The 25883-nt window shown below is 42.5% G+C and overlaps 1 long non-coding RNA gene across 2 annotated transcripts in view; it reads left to right on the top strand.

Annotated features, from left to right (window-relative positions):
* The first annotated feature begins 386 nt into the window (after window positions 1–386).
* LOC135246936 (uncharacterized) overlaps window positions 387–25883 on the top strand; it is a 44231-nt gene continuing 18734 nt past the window's right edge. For both annotated transcript variants that reach the window (XR_010328032.1, XR_010328031.1), the window contains exons 1-3: window positions 387–463; window positions 6596–6769; window positions 22502–22675. This is a non-coding gene — a long non-coding RNA (uncharacterized LOC135246936). The remainder of the gene's footprint in view (window positions 464–6595; window positions 6770–22501; window positions 22676–25883) is intronic.

The raw sequence follows: 25883 nt of genomic DNA, 5'->3' as shown, positions 1-25883 counted from the left end.
ATAATTGAAAAGAAAAAAGGGAGAAATTCTCTACCCCCTTTTTTAATTTTTTCGTTTTAAGCCATTTTGGGGCAGGATAACTTTTTTTTCAATGTTATGATTAAAACTGTTTTAAATTTTGGGTTTTTGAGAAAGATACTTTTGGGTTATGAATTAAATGTTTGTGTTTCTATTTTGGGGAGGCTAGGGCAGGCAGAAAATGCCCATTTTTACAAGGCCAGTATTTCCCCACCCTGGCCCTCTGCTTTATTCTGGTATAGGCTGCCCTAAAATGGTAAATGGACTGCATTTATAGGCGCTTTTTTCCAAAACGCTTTACAATTGATGCCTCACATTCACCGAGCAATTAGGGGGTTTGGTGCTTGTCAGGGACACTTCTCTAATAAGACGTTTGTCACTCGTGCCTCATCCAGTATTCTCCACTGCAAGACTTGTCTGCACAGATTCGATTGCCCCAATAAAGGTATGTATATTTAGTGAAAGTTTTTTAATTAAATGCGTTTATACGACCACTATGTTTATCAATCCTCATTATCAAGCGAGCGTGCTAGCTAACATATTTGGTTCACTTTAGTAAGCTAGCTGGCTAGCAAGCCTTTATGAAGTGGCAGTGAGCACATAAGCAGCGTAGGATCTACATTGCCAGAGGACATCGCTGTATTCTCAAATAAATAACCAGCCAAAATAAAATGGTGATTGAATGCATCACACATGTTTTTTTATCTGAGATAATGATATTAGCTACTATATGATGCTGTGTCAATAGCCAACGCGTTATTGCAAGCGAGTGTGTCATCTAGTCACGCGTCATCGTAGCAAGCTAACCAGACAGTAAAAACGCCGATAAAACACTTCTAACGTGGTTCATTTTAAGCCATGTTATCTAGCTTTGTCGTGTTAACATGAGAGAAGGATTGCTGTTGGAGAAGTGAATCAACCAACAGTTAGCGCGGGTAACCTGCACGAAAGCGCATTGTAGTTTTTTTCCACGTAGGCTAGGCTATTTCATCCAGTCAATTTAATTTCATCTAACGTTACACTTGATTCACTCTTTGGCTCCGCTAGATAATGTCTTACTCTTTGAGATCATGTAGTAGAAATAAAGTAAGAAAATATAATTCATTTAACTTACTGAGAATATATAATAAGAAATAATGAGGCTGTGTCAATAGCTAATGCGTTATTGCGAGCGAGATCACGTAGTAGGAATAGACTAAGAAAATGTAATTAATGTACTGAGAATAGATAGGCTATATATAATAACAGAAATAATGTATAATAGAAATAATATCAAATTAATAACAAAAACAATAATAATAATATTCATAAAAATACATGTTTGAAACTGGAAAACTGACTTTTAAATTAATTTTTTATAGACGGCTGGAAAAGAAAGGAGTAAAAGCAAGGTGTGGAGTTATTTTGATTTCACACACTTAAAGATGGTGTTAATATATATATTTAATTTAATATCATCTTTAACTTTTTTTATCTAAAAAGTTCTTTGTGTGCTTATTTCTAATTTTATTTGTTTGCTTATAAGTTAAATATTCTTAAATATAGAAACTTTAATAAAATATAAGTTTTTCAAATTGTTTTGAAAATGTTGCACTTTTTGACAAAACATCGGTCAAAACATCAGTAATCGGTGGGCTAGGACTCTCCAAAATCGGGATCAGCATCGGACCCAAAAATCTGGTATCGGTCGGGCTCTAGTGTTATCCTCTTTGAATCATATGCCATAACAATAACTTCCACAAGCCGATGGGACAGCCACTGCGTAGAGATACTTTTCCTTTGCAGGCAGGGGCCCAGGTGACTAAGAGCTGGTCGCTCTTTCTAAAAGCCTTAGTCTTTGACATATACATTTGGAGAACAGCATATGCAGCCTATGCTGCTCTTCAGAGGAGAAAGGTGGTGGGTGAAAAGCGGAAAGCTCCAACATCTTACATGTGAAAGCTGGGAAGCTGGATTGAGCTTAAGAAAAAGCCTATCCATTTTAGGGGAGAATATTGTGCACGAGAGATGCACTGAGAGCGTATGGAGGTCACTGACTCACTTAGCTGAGGCTAGTGCAAGCAGCAATGCTGTCTGGAGAGACAACAATTTTATTTATAGACTCAAACGGCCTTGGAGACAGAGCCTCCAGCTCCAGTGATAAATCCCAAGGGGGAATGTGCTTTTTAGCAACAGGCAGAGCACAGTGCGCCCCCTTCATGAACCTGTGAATGAGGGGGTGCTGCCCCACTGCATAGTCTTTGAAACCAATATGACAAGCAGTGAGAGCTTTCAGGTAGATCTTAATGGTAGGAAAGGATTTCTCTTTATCCATAAGGTTCTGTGAAAAGCACAGCACGTCAGTAACAGAGCACTGGTAAGGCACTGACTGAAGAGAGGCTTTCTAACACATGACACTTATTGTCATAAAGTGGCCTGGTAGAGGGCGCTCCCGTGCTCTGGATGGTTGCAGTCACGCGAGGGGAAGCCCTAATGCGTTGAGGTTATACCTCTCATGGGCCAAGCCCATAGAGCTACTTGCTCAGGGCAGGGGTGGTGTATTTCCCCATTCACCTGAGTCAGGAGGTCCGTGCGTAGCGGGAGCGTGCATGGCTGTACATAAAGGAGAGAGATAATCTCAGCCAGCCACGGCATTTTCTGCCACCTGCGGATTATGGTAAATGGTAAATGGACTGCATTTATATAGCGCTTTTATCCAAAGCGCTTTACAATTGATGCCTCTCATTCGCCAGAGCAGTTAGGGGTTAGGTGTCTTGCTCAAGGACACTTCGACATGCCCAGGGCGGGGTTTGAACCGACTGCCAGACAATTGGTCTTACCTCCTGAGCTATGTCGCCCTAAGGATTAGGATCAGTGTGAAGCTCTGCTCTCTCACTCTGGCTGGGGTTGGAGAGATGAGAGTGAGGGGGGCAAATGCCTGTGAAGAGATCTACAGCTGCACGGCCAAATCTGTGCCATAGCATTTCCACAGTCTGGGGATGTAGATGCCATTCCTCGTACAGTGGGTTTCTCCTTGACAGCAGATCCGCGCCTGCGTTCAGAATATCTGAACATGGGTCAGGCATAACCACAGAAAGTGACAGCTGCTGCAGACCAACAGTCTGTGGGCTAGACCATGGAGCTGGAGGGAGCGCATGCCACCTTGGTGATTGACATACCGCAGTCATTATTGCAGCGTACGAGCACATGATGTCAGACAGAGAAGAAAATATCTGAGAGCTGTCCATATAGTTAATAGCTCCAGATAATTGATGTGAGCTGAGCGCAGCTGGATTGGCCGCGTCCAATTCATCATGTGACCCCCCTGAGTGCCCACCCCAGAGAGGATGTGTCTGTCCTCATGAGAATGATCCTGAGAGGGGTTCCCTGAGTGTAAAAGTCTGTTTTCCCAGTGACTCAGAGTGTGTCATCGTGAGACGGCGATGGAGATCGTGTTGAGGGATGAAATCCACCTCATGAAGCCCCTCATTCTTAACAGCCCCAGTGGCAAATCCTGAGAGGCTGACACCATCCACCCCTGCAGTCTGAGACGTGTGATACTGTACTCTCAAGCCCGGTGTGACCTGAGAGAGGTACAAGTCTGAGAGATTAAATGCAGTCCACTGATAGGTGAGCTCACAGCGAGACAGAGTTTAAATCCACTCCCAAGAATGACACTTCAGGATGGGGAGAGATTGCTCTTGGGGAGGTTTACTCTGAAACTTAGAGACAACAGATGTGTATGAACTCAGTGTCTAGCACAACTCTGCCTTTCAAAAATCAGCCAGTCATCTAAATACGTCAGTATTCTGAGCCTCATTAGTCTCAATGGAGCCAGACCCACCTCTACACAAATACAGAATACCCATGGACTCAGGGAAAGGCCGAAGGGTAGCAAACACCATGATGGGCAAAGCGGAGAAATTTCATCTGGGGATAAATGCTTACGTGGAAGAAGGCATCTTTCAGATTCATTGATGTGATCTAAGGATGTTAAGTTAATCGATTAACTGTTAATCATTAAGAAGAATGTTGATTGATTCATTACTATAGATTAAACTGTTGAATTTCATTAAACCATTTCAATGAATAACCTAATGTTGGTGATTAGGTTTTAAATTAAAGAGACATTTTTAAAATTTAAAATTATAAATTCATGGACTGGCAGCATTAGTGAAATGTTATTGGTCCATTCCTGGAACATCAGTGCCATCTGAGCGCGTCTTCTCAGCTGCTGTTCTCACCTTCAGCAGACTGTACACCAGACTGACCCCAAAGCACGTAGACATGCTCATATTCCTTAACAAAAATGCTTAAAGGAGTACCATGGTGGTTGAACATGACACTTCCCAGTTGTCTTTAGGCAACAACAAAACAAATGTGCATATTTTTTTTATTCTTCAGTCATTTCAATGTACTTTAAAACGTATTTTTCTAAATTTCCTACTATAAAAATTCACCCGAACCGTCTGGGCGTGGTAATGAGAACTGTCAGTTAGCTACGATTGACAGACCGTGCCCCGTTACCATAGCTACCCCCATGATACGCGCTCTCTTTGGGAGACTGAGTTTTCACAAGCTAGCTAGCTTAGTAGTATACCAAGTATCGATAGATAGCTAAGGTAAGGATCCAATTATAATTTTTGCTATCTAGCTAGCCAAGTTAAGATAAAAGCACAACTATAACGTCCTCATAAAAGCAAACTAGCAAGCTAACGTTATCGATAACATTGCCTTATGAAAGCAAACCTCCTAGCTAGCTAACGTTAGCTAGCTAGCTAAATGAATATAACCAGAAATAATCTAAAGGCACTCTAATTTAAGTGAACCTAACGCTAGTCAAATATTTGCATTTTCTGAACAGCAGGACGGTGTGTCCTGTCAGATTTCTTTACGGGGCGTGGAAACGGGAGTGGTTACTGTATTCGTGACGCAGCAAAATGACAACTTTCTCAACCGGTTGAAAATAGGATGATGAATTTAAAACGCACATTTCTTCAAAAATACAGAACGGACATATTTAATACTTTGCTCATTGTGTTTCTTCAATGCCTCAAATAGCACATAAAACCGAGAAAGTGGTAAAATCACCATGGTACTCCTTTAAGTATTACGTTAAGTTAAGTTAAGTTAGTTCCTCTTAAACATGGGCAGCGCTCTCTTGGGTTTGAGAGTAAATTACTCTGTTGAAATGGGGGGTTTCACTTTGAACTGGCGTCTGTAGCACTTGGCTATTGTCTGTAGCCCTTGTCTGTAGTAGTGCTGCTGTGTCCTATGTGCTCTTCCAGGAGGGCGGTAGCCTCCTTTAGCATTGGCCACGCGCCTGTCTGGCAGAGCCAGACTTAGTGCAATGATGAGACACTCTGCAGAGGTCATGACCGACTGTCATTCCCCATAGTTGGATTTTCAACACAAGATGATGAAAGAGAAGTTTATTTATGGCACCAATACAGTGATTGGTTCTTGCAGAGATGCACACCCTAGTCAGTGTATAAGCGTGCCATGTACTTTGCACGTAAATTGCTTGAGCTTCCCTTAAATGCTATCCAGAGAACATTTCCCACAATCCACACTATTATACATTTGACAAAATAAAGTCTGACCTGACCAGAACTCTAGTACCTACCACCATCACCAACAGACCCCCTCCTACAATGACAGGGGTGCTGCATGGTAGTTATACCGCCCTACAGGCACAGGAGAACTAGGAGCCCAGCTGGCAGTAAATAAGGGACTTTGTATGACTGGTGTGCCCTTATGACTAAGTCTATCAGTTCTGTATATGTTGCATGTTCTCCTGTAAGTGTCTACTGTGATAGGGTGGCAGTGTAGTATAATAGCTATGGAACTGGTCTTGTAACCTGAAGGTCACAGGCTCTATTCCTGGGTGGGAAACTGCCATTGTACCCTTGAACAAGGTACTTAACCTGCATTGCTTCAGTATATATCCAACTGTATAAATGGATGCAATGTAGATGCTATGTGTATAAAAAATGCATCTGGATGAGTGTCTGCTCAATGCCTAGATGGATGGATAGATGTATGGATAATCTTATTTAAAGTGACTCGGCCTTTAGCTGTGTGTTAGGTTGCAGTGCTGTGGGAAGTTTGTCACAGAAAACCAAAAGGTAAGAAGCAAACACACTGTCCACTCTGAAAGATGTGTGTTCTCTTTCACATCTTTACTTTTGGTGGTAGCTGTGTCAAACATCCCACAGCATTGCAAACTAACTGACTGACCACTCTGAAAGATGACAGCCACACTTTTGGAATAGGATAAGCCCAGAGAAGAGATCATAGAAAAGGTAGATGAGCCCTTAGCCCCAATTCTAAGAATTTTCAGAATAAGAAAAGGGGCCATTTGGGTCAGAATTTCATCTGTAGAACTGTCAGAGTTCAGTCCAGCAGGACGTCTGATTCTCAGGTCCAAAGTGCTGCAGCTGGAGAGTGTAGCACAGACATCTTCCTCAGTGCATCATCAACCTTAAAATCTTCAATTTCACTCTTCATCACTGAACATTATCATTTGTATCATTTACCATTTGTTTTATGTATAGCTAATATAATTATAATATAATATATGAACTCTTCTTTGCAGACTGAACAACTGTGAACTCACACAGAAGTGCTGTAATATTGTGGCCTCAGCTCTCCAGTCATCAGACTCACCCCTGAGAGATCTGGACCTCAGCTACAATAACCTGCGAGATTCAGGAGTGAAGCTGCTCTGTGCTGGACTGAAGAGTCCAAACTGTAAACTGCAGAGACTGGGGTGAGTAGTGCTGTGTACTGTGTGACCTTAACAAAAAATAATTCCTGAGTATGGTTGTGTATGTCTGAATTTTGTCACAAGGAAGAAAACAAATTTACTGATTGCATTTTCAAAGCCTGTAACCTCAATGATTGTGTGATTACGAGTTTGCAGATCAGCATAATGACTGGGGTATGCTCATACACTACATTTCCAAAAGTGTGTGGACACCTGAACATCACACCCTTGTTGAACATCTCATTCCAAAACCATGGACATTAATATGGAGTTGGACTCCCGTTTGCTTCTGTAACTGCCTCCACTCTTCACATTATAACTGTGCCACACATGTGAATCCATACACACATAACACAGATAAAATAAATATTTTGTTTAATTCAGTTTAACTATTTTAAAGGAAAGCTGTATTCCGTTATGCAGTCCAATGCTGGCTATTTGGGCAGTGGAGTTAATTGTGTAAGCTACTTGAATGAGACAGGTGGGAGACCGGCTTTACACCCTCAGATAGTGTTTACAATGAGCCCAGAACGCACTGGAAACTTGCTTTTAATCATGTGTTTGGCTGGGCTAGGTCAATGATTGAGTGGACCTTTGGAATGTTGAAAATGCATTTTAGAATTTTGGATGGATTGGGTGGTACATTACTGTACAGCCCTCAGAAAGTCAGTGCATTGTTTGTGGTGTGCTGTGTTCTACACTACATAGCCATATGCCATGGATGTGACATAGACCTCACAGAGGACACATTACAGGTCTTTCATACAGAGAGAAGCAGAGTCGCATGTGACGATCGCTACAGAGATTACAGAGCACAGAGTGCACGAGAGAGCAGGGACTGGTTGCCTGTGGAGCCGTTTCACTAGTGAGTGTACATTCATCTTATCAAGTGCATGTCTGAAATGAATGACACTTAGTTGAAGTAAATACTTTTTTGTTTATTTTAAATAGTGGTATGAAACAAAAATTGACAGCAAAGAAACAAAAAGCTATAGTAAATCCAGACAAAATGCTTCATTCCTGTCCTCTGGTGCACAAGCGGATGCCTGCCTAGCTGAAACAGTAGCGGCGGCAGCAGGATGGAGAGGCCAACTGGAGGCTGTCTCTGCCAGCTGCCCCTGCTCTTGGCCAGTCTGGGAATATTCTCCTGCAGAACTGTTCATGGGAACAGAACCGTTTATTATACCTCTTAGCACTGGCATATGAACAGAAAATACACTGTTTTTGTTTAAATATTAACAAAATAATGAATCTAAACTATTCAGTTTCATCTTCATTGGTTTGTAGAGGTCCTCATAACGGTTGTAATAGTTCATAGTGGTGGGCAGAGAAAATTCTACCCTTAGAATAACCAGCACGGCGAGGTATATCCATGTAAGAAATAGGATTTATTTCTGCAGAAAGAGTCCGGAACCTACACACAACAAGATGGATAAGCCTGAACTGGAGAAAGCAGGAACAGTCCCTGCTTTCATAAGCAAAAAGTGGTTAACAATAACATACATAATTCTACATCTGATTGGCACAGACAACAAGATGGATAAGTCCAGTCCCTGCTTTTATTAGCAAAAGTGGTTAACAATAACAACATAATTCTACATCTGATTGGCACAAACAACAAGATGGATAAGTCCGGTCCCTGCTTTTATTAGCAAAAAGTGGTTAACAATAACATACATAATTCTGATTGGTACATGGTTAATACATATGCATATTGTAAGATTTAACAAATAAATGTTTGGTTGTGTTCTAGTCATATAGCATGAATACTGAATAAGCACACAGTAACCTCTTAAGTCTTCAGTGTTACATAAACAAGCTTTATATCAGATATAATAGTTTGGTCTTTATCGATCGGTTGCTTTCAGAGTCCTGGGCAGCATGGTGTCATAGCTGGTTCCTCCTGGCAGGATGGCAGGGGAGGATAAGTAGGAAAGCCAAGCTCTCCAGAGCTTACATAGAGACAGAGTTAAAGAAAACCAGACACACACATAGACACGCACACACACACACACATACAGACAATATTTCTAACTGCTTGTTGTCCTTGGGAGGTCTGGTGCCTGGAGACGGAGGGGCCCTGCTGCAAGGCCTAGGAATTTAGTGTTGTACAGACTTCTAGTTATGCTAGAGAAAACTCTCCTCCCTTCAGTAGAGATGATCAGAACACGCTTGCTCTTCAGCCATGGTGACATTAGCATTTGGCTGTGTTTCCTAAAGGGAAATAAATGGGGTGATCTGATTGGCAATAATGAAACCAAACCCAACTACACCCACAGAACCATTTATTCTTATTGAACCAGACTCTTTTATAACTGTGCCGCAGTTGCACTAGTGCCTGGAGTCAAGAAATTACTGAAATACCCAAAATCACCAGCGCCTTGCTTTGCTGCTAGTGTTTGACAGTTGTGCCTTGACTGAGAAAATAGGGCCCAATTAAACATCTAATTTAATAACACAGGCTCAACTACATGAACAAAAACGATATTAGACAGTCCTGGAAAGGAAGTAAAAGATAATCATGAAAGAAATGAAAGACAAAACCAAAACACAGGTTGTCTCTCCCACATTAAAACTGATCAAAGCCAAAGACGCACAGCTGAGAAGAAAGACAAAGCTGAGACACAAGACCAAAGGCTCATGTCTGCTTAACAAGCCAGCACTTTATAGCCTGTATTCAATCAACATTTGTCCTTAACTTGGACTTGGACTAGTAAATGCACTTCATACCTTTTCTTCACAAACTCAGTTTGGTGAATTAATTCAAGTTATTGCTGTAATTGCCAAACTGTTTGTGAAGAAAAAACATTCCTTGCTTTTAATTGTAAGTTTTAATTATAAGAACAAATGTTGTTTGAATAGTCTGGATATTAGACCACTGTAAGCAGGCATGTTGTGTGGAATAGCCTGATTCAGAGATCAATGTTCTGGCTCTAGCTCCTATCATCTAAAGGATGACATCATTTACAGGAGTATTTCTTAGATAAGTATTCTAATTCTTTCAAATGCCTCGACTTATTAAATTTTTTTGTGCTGTTTATATTACTCCACAAGGTCTACCAAACATGTTGATAAGGGGTTTTAAAAGAAAAAAAATGACTTAATATGGTGGTTCTGTGGTACTCACTAATTTTCTTAGGAGAGCCACTTATGAGTAAGACCATTACTCAAAGAGCCACAGAGATTGCAGATATAACTCAGATGTTTTTTTTTATCATCACTCAAGATATATACCATCTTTGTGTATGTTTAAAAAAAAATACAGTACCATGCTTTACATCCTTACATCTCTTTTTATTCTCAATTCATAATTGCATTGCATTATTAAAAGATATAATACTTGTGTGTGAGTGTGTAAGGCTGGGAGTGGAACCCATCTTATGTATGTCTGTACATATGCAATTATACATAAGCATTATCAACATGAAATAAAAAAAGTTCACAAAAATGTATATATTGGCCTACTAATAGAGATGAAAAACGTCTTTTTCTCAGTTATATTTGTATCAATATGTGGAGGCTGTCATGTGTTTTAGCTGTCCCTTGACTTTCTCCATGCAAAATTTGTAGTTAGTGGTTGCAATCCTAGTCAAACAATCAAGATGCACATCTGTAAGCCTACTTCTATCTTTTCTTTTGACAATGCTCATTATAGAAAATGTTACATGAGTAAGTGCTCACAAAAAAGCTCATTACCTTCTGCACACAGAGCTTTAAATGTGGATAATCTGAGGCTGGGACCATGCTCCAGGAATGAGAAACGCCTGATCTGAGCTCAGTTTTCAGTACATCGTTGACCTGTAGCTCAAGAATCTCACTCTGTATTACAGCAAGGTCTGGACAAAGGTTTTTCAGAGCAGGTGTAAGGCTTGACAATGGCACATTGAAAGGGTTCTCAATGAAATTGAAAAGCTCCCTATACCCCACAACATCTTGAAATCTCCTTTCAAATTCATTTCTTATTTCCTCCCATATGCCTACAAATTCATCATAGTCAAAATGTTGCAGTAGATCAGGGTTATCAGTTGTGCAGGCTCTTAGATTGGGAAAGTGAAGACATTCTCTGTTGGGTATGAAGAGAGTGGTGATCTTGTGCTGGAAAGCAGTGACTGCTCTTAGCATGTTACCTGGGTGCTTCCCTTTTCCTTGGAGTTGGAGGTTAAGGGAATTCAGCTGGGATGTGATGTCAGTGAGGAGTGTCAGCTGTAATATCCAGTGTGGGTCCTCGAGCTTTGGCTCAGCCCTCCCCTTGCTTGCAAGAAAATCAGGGATGTGAGGACGTTGAGTACAGAATCGTTCAAGCACCCGGCCACGCGATAGCCATCTCACTTAGTTGTGCATCACCAGATCCCCGTACTCTGCCTCGTATTCCTCCAGAAGTGCACGGAATTCCCGGTGATTAAGTGCCCTGGCCTCGATAAAGTTGATGACTCACACAACGAGCTGCATCACATTCTTTAGCTCTTGGTTTTTAAATTTTGACACCAGTGCCTCCTGATGAATTATACAATGAAAGGAGACAAACTTGGGAATGCTGTCTTCCATCCGTCCGATAAGTCCCTTCTCTCCTTCCCTCTCATGCTTGGAGCTCCGTCGGTGCACACCGACACAAGTTTCGACCAGTCGATTTGTTTCTCTGCAAAAAAGTTCATCAGTGCTTGAAAATCATCCTCCACTCTGGTCTGTCCATGAAGTGGTAACAGATATAACAGCTCCTCCCGAAATTTGTTCTTTTGAATAAAGCGAACCCACACACACAATTGCGCCATGTCGCTTATATCCATGCTCTCATCAAGTGCAATGCTGTAACATGGTGTCGCTGCAAGATCTGCAATTCGCTGTTCCTGGATATCTTTCCCAATAAACTTGATCCTCCTCATTAATGTTGAATCTGAAAGCTGCAGTGCATGTATTTGCTTTATTATTATTATTATTATTATTATTATTATTATTATTATTATTGTTATTATTATTATCATTATGCATGGTACATTATCTCAGCTGAGGGCAAAAAGCATTGTTTAACAATTTCAGCATCCGTGAAAGCCTTTTTATGCCTAGCTAAAATCCATGCGATCTCCTAAGTGGCCTCGGTCGATTTCTCGGCAACAGAGACTGATCTCGCCATCATTTTTTGCTGCTCAGTCAGAGTCTATGTCAACTGTTTAATTTTATTAGTCCTCAGGTTGCTACCTGGTGGGTACAACATGTTGTACTTGGCGTGAAAAGCACTAAAGTGGCGTTCAAGGTTAGACTATTAACAATTGGCGCTAGTCTTCTGGCAAATTAGGCAGAATGGAGTGGATTCGTATTGCACAAAGAAAAACTCATCAGTCCATGTATCCTGAAATTTTCGGTGTTCGTCCTGAATTGACCGCATCTTTTTCTTTGCTGGTGCAGCATCGGTGTCTTGGGCTCCTCGGCCAAACTGATCTGCATTTTCCCCCGTTCTTTCCTCACGTTGCTCTTTCTCCTCCGGCCTGTTTCTAACTCCGTCACCGTCAGCTAATGAAGAATCACTTTTCTCGTTCTGCTTTTTTTATAATAATAAATCTGTCCATTTTGAGTGGGGCGGAGCCCGAGACAATATTTGATATATCCTTATATCAAACGGCATTATGGAATATCAAATTTAGGCTGACGTGCTAAACTTGCAAAACCATTTGCAAATGCAAAGCTACACACATAGGCTATACGACTACCCATGATCCCTCGCTGTTACGTAGCCTACGTTCTTTGACGTATCTTCAGTATGCTGCCATCTGCTGGATAATTCATTTCAATGTGCTAAAACAGGACATACAGAGGGAGTGCAAGTCACCCTGCTGCCGCAGAGTGGAGTGGTCAAGCTGCCGTGTAGGATTGAATCGTGTCCTATAGGTAGACGGGAGCTGTTCTTTTGGCTGCAGTGCAGGCAAGGGTCAAGACTTTGAACCTGATCCTGGCGGCGATCGGTAGCCAGTGGAGTGACCTCAGCAGGGGAGTGATGTGAGAGAACATAGGAAGGTTGAAGATAAACAGCATTCTGAATCATCTACAGTGGCTGTATGGCATACAGGAGAAATCTGCAGGACTATGATGTTGCCTGGACGTGCTCCTTGAGGTCCTGCCGGTCATCCAGGACCACCCCAGGCTCTTTGCGGAGTGAGAGGCAGTCACTGTGATGCCGCCAGCAGTGATTAAAGCTCCCGCAGTAGGGAGGTCTTGTGATGGATGAACAGCAGCTCAGTCTTTTTGAGGCTGAGCTTCAGGTGATGGCTGGCCAACCAAGTTGAGATGTCAGCCAGGTTGGAAGATATTCTCTCATTAACCGTAATGGAAGAGGGAGGGAAAGAGAAGAGTTGTGTATCATCAGCATAGCAGTGATAAGAGAAGCCATGTAAATGAATGACCGAACCAAGAGATTTGGTGTAAATGGAGAACAGTAGAGGCCCCAGTACAGATCCCTGTGGGCCTCCTGTGAAAAGGGGATGAGGTGCAGAGACAGACCCCATCCAGGTGATCTGGTAGGACCTATCTGAAAGATAGGAAGCAAACCAAGACAGGGCAGTTCCAGAAATGGCTATCTCAGCCAAGGTGGAGATGAGTAGTTTGTGGTCAACCGTGTCGAATGCTTCAGACAGTTCTAGTAGGATCAGGCAGTGGCAAGTGCCTCCGTCACAGCCAGGAGGGCAGTCTCTGTTGAGTGCTCCGATCAAAAGCCAGACTGGTAAAGGTCAAACAGGTTAACCAGCATTTATTACAGTAAAGAGGAAAAAGTTATTACATGAAGGACAAAGTTATTAGATTAACTATTTTTATTATATTAAATGTTGTTACACTTGTTCACGTGACTCTGGTTTGTTTGCTTTTTACCTTAAATAAGATATAGCCCTGCATTCAAATGTGAAATCAATCCGTTTCTGTCAGGACCACTGTCATCAAAGTAGATCTTTATTGACAATAAGGGCAATACAGTTGTTTGGCGGTATGGCTCTGTTCTGGAGCTCTCCCGCTAACCACGCAGCCTGCGTGGATAAGGCCGGGAGGCCAGCAGCCAAACCCCAGGTAGTTAGTCCATAGTTAGTCTCCGGCTGAAGTGATGACTATGTGAAACGCCATTCGGCTACCGGAAGGGCCCTTCATCCGGTCAGCTCGAGGCCATTCTAACATTGTGGGTCAGTGGAAGTTGAAAGCCGAAAGCTGGTTTGCATTTTACAACATTGGCTGTAGCCTACTTGCCGGTAACAGTTTAACACTCCTTGTAGTGTAGCGATTCAGCGAAGGGTAGAATGCAGCTTTGAACAATTTAGACGACTCTGCATCTCTGCTCTTGCAACACGACCTGCCGCCCATGTTCAATCTGCCAAACCTATAACAGCCAGAGCTTAACTGGCCATCTCGCAGCCCAATCCTCCCGGAATAACTGTTTACACCAGGAAGTTAGCCATTAGCCTACAAATACACAAACTATAGCCTAGGCCTGTGTGAGACATGGGGGCTATCTAGTAGCTGCGTAGTAGCAACTGCCCATAATCCATTAGCTGTTCACAATGAACAAAGATTCTTTATTGATACGCCTACTTTTCCATCTCAGCCAAGCGTGAGAACTTTGGCGTTTCCCAATTCAGACATTTCTGCTTAGATTTATGTGCACGAATCCCAAATTCGTGTAAAACGATTGATTGGAAGACCCCGCTCTGATCAACTAAGGGTGTGCCACACCCAATGTACCTGCGTTCTCAGAAGGTAGCCGAAAGCATTCACGCCAGGGATCCTTTAGCAGTGAGAGCATCTAGCGTTGACTCTGATGGTGAGCGAAAGACTTGCGATATTTGTGAAACCAGCCCCTCTGTGAGACGTCCCCGCAATCAAATATGTATATTCGGTGTTGTCAATTTAGCGACTTTTAGAGGAGGCCATGGCTACTTTCCATAGAATATAGTTGGCAACACTGTGTATATTATGCGTTTACCACTAGACTCAGAGCTCAGCAGAATTTAAATAAGGTTGATGACATTGCCCGGCTAGAATCTGCAGCTAGCAGATATGGACGTGGCAGCAGCTTCCAGGCTTGAACATGGCGTCCTCCGTGGAGGGGCGGTGGCCGCCGCAAAGCAGCGTTCCTGAATGAAGCTCCTGGCCAGTTAGCAGTGACGACAGTGCACCGGTATCCTCAATAACTGGAATGTTGTCGCTAAAACAACGCTTTCGTGGCTGGCCCCAAATGGATCGCCTGCCTGCTGCAGCTATAGAGCTTGTACTGTGATAGGCGAACATCACTCAGCTGAGCCATCAGCTGATTCACCCGGAGTGCTTGACTCTCGTGGCCTGCTAGAACTATGAGATGCACCATATTTGCCAGAAAAATAAGCTAAAATTCCCTGTTTTGCATGAGGGTGCAGCCATCTTGGAACAAGCTAGTTCCTCTCATAGCAATCTGGTTGGGCTTGCCCCTGGGTCGACGGTACTGCTGCCCCCGGTGCCGGACGGTCAGGCGGAGAGTAACGTTTGTGCCTGAGGACAGGCTGATTCCTGATCACCTCTCCCCTGCATTCTCTAAGCCTGAATGGCAAGTGAATTTGTACATGTGCGTTTTTACATGTACATATATAGCTACTCCATAACTTTTTATTGCACTTTTTTTACTGCATTTAAAAAAAAAATTGTCTATTTGAATTTCAGTTGTATGTGACGTCAGGTCATTGAGTAGCTATATTATCTCCCATCTGTTTTTGATGTTGATTGACAATAATGGAGTATCGCGTAGTTCTGGCAGGCCACGAGAGTCAAGTGCTCAGGCTGAATCAGCTGATGGCTCAGCTGAGTGATGTTCGCCTATCACAGTACATTCACTTAACAGGGTGGTCTACTTAAACAGCCTCCTCTACTCATTTGGCTGCTCCTCCTGCATGCAAGCGCTGCACGTTGCTTCGTAAATCCCTCCACCACCCCAGCTCCATCCCATGCGTCAAGAATTTGCATTTCTCCATTCCTGTGTGTTAAGAATTTGTATTGCTCCATCCCTATGTGTTAAGAACTTGCTTTGCTGCTGGATCTGTTCTGTGTGTACCCTCTAGGGGGTTTGGCTGCTGGCCTCCCGGCCTTATCCACGCGGCTACGTGGTTGGCGGGAGATCTCCAGAACAGAGCATACGAACATAACTGTATTGCCTTTATTGTCAATAAAGTTCTACTTTGATGACAGTGGTCCTGACAGAATGCCCAGAAATGAATTGTTCCTGGAATAAATAAAGTTTATTGAATTGAACATCATTGGCATTAGCTGTAGCTGCACAATTCCTATTGCTAGATGGCTGACTTTCAATGAGCTCAACAATGAATTGGGAGGAAAGAAACAAAACAGAAAAAAGGAACAAAGGGTCATGTTGTATTGGTCCTGTTGTATCAAGTGTTTATATTATTGGCCTCAGAGAGAGAAACAGTGAACTGGATACAATATTGGCTTGAAGAATGCTGCCTACCCTCCTCCACGAACATTAACGGAAACATCCTTTACACCACTCTGATACCCTTATCTAGGCAGGCGATCTATGGGTCCCACTCTGCAGAGTTTGTCTCAGGAGAGACAAACCAGAAGACAAAGCTATTTATGAGCCCAGAGGCCCAGTGTGGCTACAGAACAAATAAAGATCCGGTTCTGTTTGATCTTAAGTTTAAATGCAATTTGTGGCATTTAATTGAAATCATTAATTGGAAAATCTTTATGTCTATTTTAGAAGCACAAATGAACTTCCATGCTTTTGTTGGCATTCAATAACTTAACTGAATTACCTCCTAATGTATTCATGTTTGGTCTTGTTAGAAACTAAATTCTGAATATTTTGGTAATAATATGGTTCTTATCCATGCTTTCAACAACATAAGGTCACTTTAATTAATAAGTACACTGTCAGCTTTTAGTCCTTGTGTTAAAGGGCCTGCCTCCCCCACCCCCCAACTTTCCACACTTCAACCCTCGGCATCTCTCAATCAGGTCAAACATGCTCAAGCCATGCTGCGTTGGGTTTATGATGACTCAGGAAAAAAGTTGTGTTGTATTTGGTCTTTATTTTGGTGGTGGTTTCTTGGTTGTGCATTTTAGCTCATTTCATTTGTTCCTATGGCACTGAAACAGGAAGAGGGTAATAGTTTGGCATGGTCTGGCTTATCAGTCTCTCTCTTTCTGGTAATCCCAAATTAGCATATTGTTTAATTTCTTCTGTTTGTTTTGTACCTTAGATGTAGTGGAGCCTGCATTCAATAAGTGCATGATTTCAAGAGTGTATTGTCATTTCAATTCACTATTTTAATTGACTTTATTTAATACAATTATTTAGTCTTCTACCTGATACATAATTTGTTTTGGCTTGTCACTTGATTCTTCCAGGTTACTGTCACTGGCCTATCAAAGAATTTGTCTATTTAATTTATAAATGTCATTTTCATAATAATTGTTAAATTAAGTCATGTAAAATACATTTTATATGTAGGTTAAGGGAGAGGTTCTTGCACGTCAATACCACTTGTGTTCAGTATTCAGAGTGCTGAACATTTTAACAAGGGCATTGACTGAAAATACTTGTCTGAGGGTGGCACGGTGGTGCAGTTGGCAGCACTGTGACCTCACAGCAAGAAGGTTCTGGTTCAACTCCAGTATCACACCGTGACTACCCTGATAGGGACAGAAGAGCTGGACACAGGGAGATTTGGAAATTCCAAATATCTCTGGCATTTTATTGGGGTAGCGAGAGAGAGCGTAATCACAAACAAACACAAACGAAAAACCTTCGCTCATCACCCTCACGGGATCTGGGCAAAAACAATAAACTAAATAACAAAGACAAAATAAATGAAATTATATCAGCTTTTCAGCCTTTTCTCTGGTCTGTACGTGTCCTCACCATCGTGGGGGATCCTGATCTGCAGACGCCTACTGTGGAAAGAAGTACTTTAAATCCTGGATTGATCCGTAATATCATCCAGGTGTGTGCCTGCTTAACCAGTAGGCGTGGTCCTCTAATTGCCCTGAATTCCTCCCGCAAACCGAGCCTGCCACATCGGCCTGGGCCTTTCTGTGTGGAGAATGGCTTTTATTTTGTATGTTCTCCCGTGTCCACGTGGGTTTCCTCCGGTACTCCGTTTCCTCCCACAGTCCAAAGACATGCAGGTAGGCCAATTGAAGACAGTAAAGTGCCCATAGGTATGAATGTGTGAGTGCATGGTGTGTGTGTCCTGCAATATATTGGCAGCCTGTTCAGCCCAATGCACACTGGGATAGCCTCCAGCACCCCTCGCGACCCTGTCCCGGATAAGCGGGTATAGATAATCGATGGATGATGGATGGATGTCGGTTGTCCGACAGTGCTTCCTGGAGTTTTACATCCGATATTGAAATGGAGTGATCTTTGTCTGCAACATGTTACCTGTGCATGTGAATACACTGCTGTCTGAGTTTTAATCACAATATAGACCGCTGCTGGGTCCGTACAGCCTGCTCACTGCTTATTCCTGTATTTTAATGTATAAACACAGTGTGCAGATGTTCCCCTGTCATACAGTACTGCACTGCTGCCCTGCTCTCCCTGGGAGTATCGGGGCTCCCCCACTCCCTGCCCGCTGATCCCTTAGCAGTGTGCAGCACCAGGGGGTCCTGAGACGGCCTCAGCACAGGGGCTCAGCTGATCCCTTAGCAGTGTGCAGGACCAGGGGTCCTGAGACAGCCTCAGCACAGGGCTCAGCTGATCCCTTAGCCCAAATGTGCAGGACACAGGAGTCTTTACGCTCAGCAAGGGTCACTGATTTTACCCACAGTGAGAACAAGGGAAAAATTTTCCTGAACAAACCCACCTGGGTGATTAGGATCAGTGTGAAGGTTACTCTCTCACTCTGGCTGAGTGAGAGAGATGGGAGTGAGGGGGCAAATGCCTGTGAAGAGATCACAGCTGCACAGCCAAATCTCTGCCATAGCATTTACACAATCTGGAGGATGGAGACACCATTTCCGCACAGTGGGTTTCTCCTTGTCAGCAGATCAGGGTGTGTTCAGAATTCCTGGAACATCAATCAATCAATCAAATTTTTTTTGTATAGCGTATTTCACAGAAATTGTCACAATACGCTTCCCGGCAACCCTGGCCTAGACCCCACAGGAGCAAGCCTAAAGCAACATGGGTCACGCGAACCACAGAAAGTGACGGCTGCTCCAGACCAACAGTCTGTGGGCTAGACCATGGAGCTGGAGGAGCGCATGCCACCTTGGTGATTGACATATGCCACTGCAGTCATTATCGCAACGTATGAGCACATGATGTTGCTTAGACAGGAAGAAAATATCTGAGAGCTGACCATATAGTTAATAGCTAAAAGAATATTGATTCACCATGTGAACCCTCCTGAGCCCCCCCACCCAGAGAGGGATGTGTGTGTCCTTTTTTCCGTATGAAACGATCCTGAGAGGGTTCCCTGAGTGTAAAAGTCTGTGTTTTCCCAGTGACGCAGAGTTCAGAGCATTTGTGTCACCGTGAGACGGCGATGGAGATCGCGACAGGGCTGAGGTGGAGGGATGAATCCACTCATAAAGCCCTCATTCTTAACAGCACCAGTGGCAAAACCTGAGAGGCTGACACCATCAGCCCTGTAGTCTGAGGCATGTGGATACTGACTTTGAGCCTGGTTTGAGCTGAGAGAGACATACTCTGAGAGATAAAATGCAGTCGCTGATAGACAAGTTCACTGGATACACGAGTATAAATCCCTCCCAAGAACGTTTCACTCCGGGATGGGGAGAGATTGCTCTTGGGGAGGTTTATTCTGAAACCAAGATGCACAGATGTGTCAGAACTCACGAGTATCCTGCACAACTCTGGGTTTTGAATTGGCAGAATCAGCCAATCGTCTGTATAATCAGTATTCTGAGCCTCATTAGTCTCAGTGGAGCCAGACCCCTCTACACAAAGACAGACACCCATGGACTCAGGAAAGGCCGAAGGGTGGAACTGTGTATTTGTAGCAAACACTGATGGGCAAGCGGAGAATTTTGTGTAGGGGGATAAATGCCTACGTGGAAGAAGGCATCTTTCAGATTTACTGATGTGAGAATAGTGATGTTAAGTTAATCAATTAACTGTTAATTTAATAAGAATGTTTATTGATGAATTTCAAAACAGTATTAAACAGTTGAATTTCAATTAAACATTTAAATGAATAACCTAAATGTTTGGTGATTAGCCCCCCTTCAAACTGAGACGAACCGCTTTAGAAATTGTTAAATTTAATAGCATGAGTACATGAAAAAGGAGTGATCTTTCTTGTGTTTGAGAAGAGTGAGTAACTTTTAAAACCTCTGTTTGTTAAACTGGGGGTTATCCCTCGGGAATTTTTGGAGCCTGTAGCCCTTGGCTATTGTCTGTAGCCCTTAGCTATAGTAGCGCTGCAGTGTTCTATGTGCTCTTCCAGGAGGGCAGTAGCCTCCTTTTGCATTGGACACGCTACTGTCTGTCAGAGCCACACTTGGTGCAACTGGATGCTTCTATGGAGGTCTGGACCAGATGTTGTTCCCTAGAGTTGGCTTTCAAACACAAGATGACGAAAGAGAAGTTTATTTATGGCACCAATGCAGTGATTTGTTCGAGCAGACATGCACACTTCAGTCAGTGTATAAGTAAGCCACGTACTTTGGATGCGCTGTAGGAGAAAGAGTACTTTATCATATGACTAATTATGAGAGTTGCCAATAACCATGAATAGAAAGCTTTAACAGTGTTAAGAGGCAATCATTTTATTTACCAGACATGTCAAGATGGACTGGACACTAGGCTATAAGAGAGGAAAGGACATGCGCCTGAAGAGATTGTAAGATAAAGAAACGGAACACAAAGAAATTGTGATGCACACCAAAAATGCTTTTTAAGAAAGGACTTTGGATAATTCAGTAAATTGTTTGAGCTTCTCTTAAATGCTATCCAGAGAACATCTCCACAATCCACTAGTTTACATTTGACAAAATAGGTCTGACCTGAACAAGACTCTAGTATCTACCGCCATCCCCAGGAGACTTCCCCTTACAGGACAGGAGTGCTGCATGGTAATTATACTTACTGTAAATAGGGGCATTGTACTACTGGTGTGCCCTAATGATTGAATCTATCATGCCTGTATGTGTTGATGTCCTCGTGCAAGGGTTTACAGATGGTCCTTCTAAGGACTGTTTTATACATCTGTGTAGTCTGCAAGAAATTGTGATGCACATTCAAATCTATTTATGAAAGGATTTGTACAGGTAAGTTTGTTTTCAACTTCTCTTCAATCTATCTTTAATCCTTATAAACTTATCACATCCATACTGTATGCTATAGGAACGAGGCACAGACGAGGCAGACAGTGCTGGCAACATGCCTGTTGAGGACTTTTATTGTGACAGCGGTGTCGCAATGAATGAAGACAGGAAAAGTGAAACACGAAAGACGAGATGAAAGACTACTCAAAGAGAGAGATCAGGCTACTCAAATGTTGGGGAAAGCAAAGTGCTAGGAAGTGCAGGGTGGTCCAAAATTCAGGCCATGAGGAGGGGCACGTCCGAGTCTGCCACAAAAATAAAATAAACGAGAATCAGAGACTCTGTTAGTCGATCAGTGAGGGAAAGCCAGCACACCCCTGAGTGAGACCATGAGGCCTATATAGGCCAGCAGCTACTCAGGCAAAGGGAAAGTGGTGTGGAAAAAGCACTGGTATGCTGCCGGTGGCCTGACTGTATCTCAGGTCCAGGTCTGAGTGTGGGAGTGGAGGTGCTGAAACTTAGCCCTGTCCCTCCGGCGCTGTCCAGGTCTGAGTGGAGTGGAGGTGCTGAAACACTGCCCCTGTCCTCCTCTGAAAGTGCCTCTGTCCATGGTGCTGCAGGCTGGCCGTGAGACACAGGTGAAGTGGAGCTGAGTGGTGGCTGATGGCAGGGGCAGGGCTCCAGAGGCCCACACCACAATACTAATATGAGCATGTGCATTACTCCTGTTACAGTGAATCTGCCTTTAGCTGTGTGTTAGTTTCAGTGCTGTGGAAGTTTGTCACAGAAGACCAAAAGGAAATAAGCAAAGTCAATGTCCACTCTGAAAAATGTTCTTGCCTTTTAAATCTTACTTTTGGTGGTGGCCAAACACTACAGCACTGAAAACTAACTCTGTCCACCTGGAAGATGGCAGCTGCACGCCTAGTATGGGATGGAGGGTTAAGCCCAGAGAACAGATTATAGAAAAGGTAGATGAGCCCTGCCCCAATTCAGAGAATTTACAGTATAAGAAAAGGGGACATTTGGGCGGAATTACATCTGTAGAACTGTCGGGAGTTCAGTCCAGCTGGATGTTTAATTTTGGTCCAAAATACGGGAGTTGGAGTGTAGCACAGACATTACATTAATATTTACAGACGCTCTTATCCAGAGCGATTAACAACTTTTATTACATAGCACTTTACATAGCATCCATTTATACAGCTGGAATATACTGAAGCAATGAAATTTAAGTATTTGCTCAAGGGTACAAGGGAAAAAATCCTTATGGGGGAATCGAACCGCGCCCTTTTCGGACAAGCGCATTTCCTTACCCACTGTGCCACACTCCGTCCCACAGACATCTTGCTCAGAGCATCATCAACTTTAAAATCCTCTTCATCGCTGAACACTGTCATTGGCACATTTCACATATTAGATAATGCTTCATGTATACCTAATATAATAATACTATAATATATTAACTCTCCTTTGCAGACTGAACAGCTGTAAACTCACACAGAAGTGCTGTAATATTGTGGCCTCAGCTCTCCAGTCATCAAACTCGCCCCTGAGAGATCTGGACCTCAGCTACAATAACCTGGGAGATTCAGGAGTGAAGCTGCTCTGTGCTGGACTGAGGAGTCCAAACTGTAAACTACAGAGACTGGGGTGAGTGGTGCTGTGTACTGTGTGATCTTAACTAAATAGTATTTGTGATTATGGTTCTATTCAGTGAAATAATAAAAAGCTCTTTCTCTCTCTGTTTATTCCTCTGTCCTCTTCTATCACAACAAGCAAATGAAAGCAGGATACAACCTTTTGAGGGTTGCCAGGTTTGTGGTTCCTGAGCAGAATGTAAGGTTTCAGTGGAGTCTGTAGTATCAGGTCACAGGTGATGACTGGATGCTGAATGTCTGATTGACATGGTAAAAGATTGACCGCCTGTATAGTAAAATGTTTCTGGTCTGTCAAACATTGCAGTCTACATCCATCTCCATTATTCACTACCTGCTATGAACTCTAATGAAATCCATACATTTACTCCCTCTCTTTTCACACACGGGGACCTTTGATGAAGGTGAGTTTTATTCATGTGTGTAATCTTGAGGGGGAGAGGTCCATCTGCAACATGAGCTGCTGTTTAGATGCAGTGTTTACATCGTTTAGTTTAGTCACTCTTCTGTGGTTCCAGACCCAAGTAATAGTCTGATATTATACTCCTGTAAGCAGGCATACTATGTGGAATACCTATTCAGAGATAAATGTTTTTGGCTCTAGCTCCATCATCTAAAGGATATTAAAGATTCTAATTCTTTCAAATTTATTACATTTTTTTACCCACAAGGTCTACCAAACATGTTGATAAGGGGTTTTAAAAAAAAAAATGACTTAATATATCAGGCTTTATTATAAATTTTTATTATCATTGCAATAAAAATTTAAATGCAACACAAAAAATTAGCCTGTTAGAAAATTTAGCCTCAGAATAAAATTAATGGATGGATTATAGCGGACACACAGTGGGTGCAATTTGGTTTTTAAAAAGACACCACGTTTTTAAAAATCTAGTGTCTACTGAGTAAAAGTTAGTGGCAATAATCAGTTGTGTTGTTTTTGATACAGCACTAGATGGCGACAGTACCCCGTTGATGCCGTAGTTCAGTGGTACTCACGATTTTCTTAAGAGAGCCACTTATGAGTAAGACCATTACCAAAGAGCCACAGAGATTGGATATAATCAGATGTTTTTTTTTTTCATCACTTTTAAGATATATACCCTCTTTTTTTGTATGTTTTAAAAAATACAGTACCAGTTTACATCCTTACACTCTTTTATTCTAATTCATAATTGCATTGCATTATTAAAAGATATAATACTTTGTGTGAGTGTGTAAGGCTGGGGTGGAACCCATCTTATGTATGTGTGTACATATGCAATTATACATAAGCATTATCAACATGAAATAAAAAGTTCAAAAAAAAGTATATATTGGCCAACTAAGAGATGAAAAAGATTTTTCCCCGGTATTTTGATCATGTTGAGGCTCTCATGTGTTTTAGCTGTCCCTTATTTTCCATGCAAAACTTGTAGTTAGTGGTTGCAATCCTAGTCAAACAATCAAGATGCACAAACTGTAAGTCTACATCTTTCTTTTTACAAGGCTCATTATAGAAAATGTTTCCTCACATATAAATGCCAAAAAGTTTTAATTCCCTTTTGCCCCAGAGCTTTTAAATGGATAATCTGAGGCTGGGACCATGCTCCAGAAATGAGCAACGCCATCTGAGCTCAGTTTTCAGGGACATTGTTGACCTGTAGTCAAGAATCCACCTGTATTACAGCAAGGTCTGACAAATTTTTCAGAGAGGTGTAATTTGACATGGACATTCAAAGGGTTCTCAATGAAACTGAAAAACTCCTTAAATTTCCCCCAACATCTTGAAATCTCCTCGATCTTCTTATTTCCCCCCATATGCCTACAAATTCATCATAGTCAAATTGTTGCAGTAGATCAGGGGTTTGCAGTTGTGCAAGCTTTTTACATTAGGAAAGGGAAAAAATTCCCTTTTAGAAGAGGGGACTTGTTGGGAAAACAGGATGCTCTTAGCATGTTACCTGGGTGCTTCCTTTCCTTGGAGTTGGAGGTTAAGGGGAAATTTAGCTTGGATGTGATGTCATGAGGAGGGCTGTAATATCCAGTGTGGGTCAAAGCTTTGGCTCAGCCCTCCCTTGCTTGCAAGAAAATCAGGATGAGGAAGTTGGGGGAAGAATCGTCAAGCACCCGGCCACGTAGCCATCCACTTTGTTGTGCATCACCAGACCGTACTCTGCCTCGGGATTCCCCCAGAAGTGCACGGAATTCCCGGTGATTAAATGCCCTGGCCTTGATGTTGATGACTCGGACGAGCTGCATCATAATTTTTTAGCCCTTTGGGTTTTTAAGTTTTGACACCAGTGCCCCCTGATGAATTTACAAGAAAGGAGACAAACTTGGGAATGCTGTCTTCCATCAGTCCGAAAGTCCCTTCTTCTTCCCTCCATGCTTGGGGCCCCCAGTGCACAGACAAGCCCCCAGTCGATTTTTTTTCTCTGCAAAAGTTCAAGTGCTTTTTAAAATCGTCCTCCACTTGGACTGTCCAAAAATGGTAACAGATATATCAGCTCCTCCCGAAAATTTTTTCTTTTGAAAAATGCAACCCAACACTTGCGCCATGCTCTCATCAAGTGCAATGCTGTAACATGGTGTCGCTGCAAGATCTGAACTCTGTCCCGTATCTTTCCCAATAAACTTGATCCTCCTCATTAATGTCGAATCGGGAAAGTGCAGTGCATGTATTTTCTTTATTATTATTATTATTATTATTATTATTATTATTATTTTTTTAAGACGGTACATTATCTCTGCTGGGGTCAAAAGCATTGTTTAACAATTTCAGCATCCGGAAAAGTTTTTATGCCTAGCTAAAACCCAAACATCTCCTAAGTGGCCTGGGTTTTTTTTGGGCAACAGAGACTGATCTCTATCATTTTTTGGGCTGCTCAGTCAGAGTCTGTGTCAACTGTTTAATTTTATTAGTCCTCGGGGTTGTTACCTGGCGGGTACAACATGTTGTACTTGGGGAAAAGCACTAAAGTGGCTTCAAGGTTATCCCGCTTAAAATTGGCCCCATCTTCTGGCAAATTAGGCAGAATGGAGTGGATTCGATTGCACAAAGAAAACTCATCAGTCCATGTACTTAATTTTCGGTGTTGGGCCCTGAATTGCCCGAAACTTTTCCCCGGTGCAGCATCGGTGTCCTGGGCTTCTCGCCAAACTGATCTGCATTTTCCGTTCTTTCCTCACGCTTTTCTCCGGGCTTGTTTCTAACTCTGTCA

The sequence above is a fragment of the Anguilla rostrata genome, unplaced genomic scaffold, assembly GCF_018555375.3.
Source record: "Anguilla rostrata isolate EN2019 unplaced genomic scaffold, ASM1855537v3 scaf0980, whole genome shotgun sequence".
NCBI classification, from domain to species: domain Eukaryota; kingdom Metazoa; phylum Chordata; class Actinopteri; order Anguilliformes; family Anguillidae; genus Anguilla; species Anguilla rostrata.
This window is presented reverse-complemented; position numbering and strand designations above follow the sequence as displayed.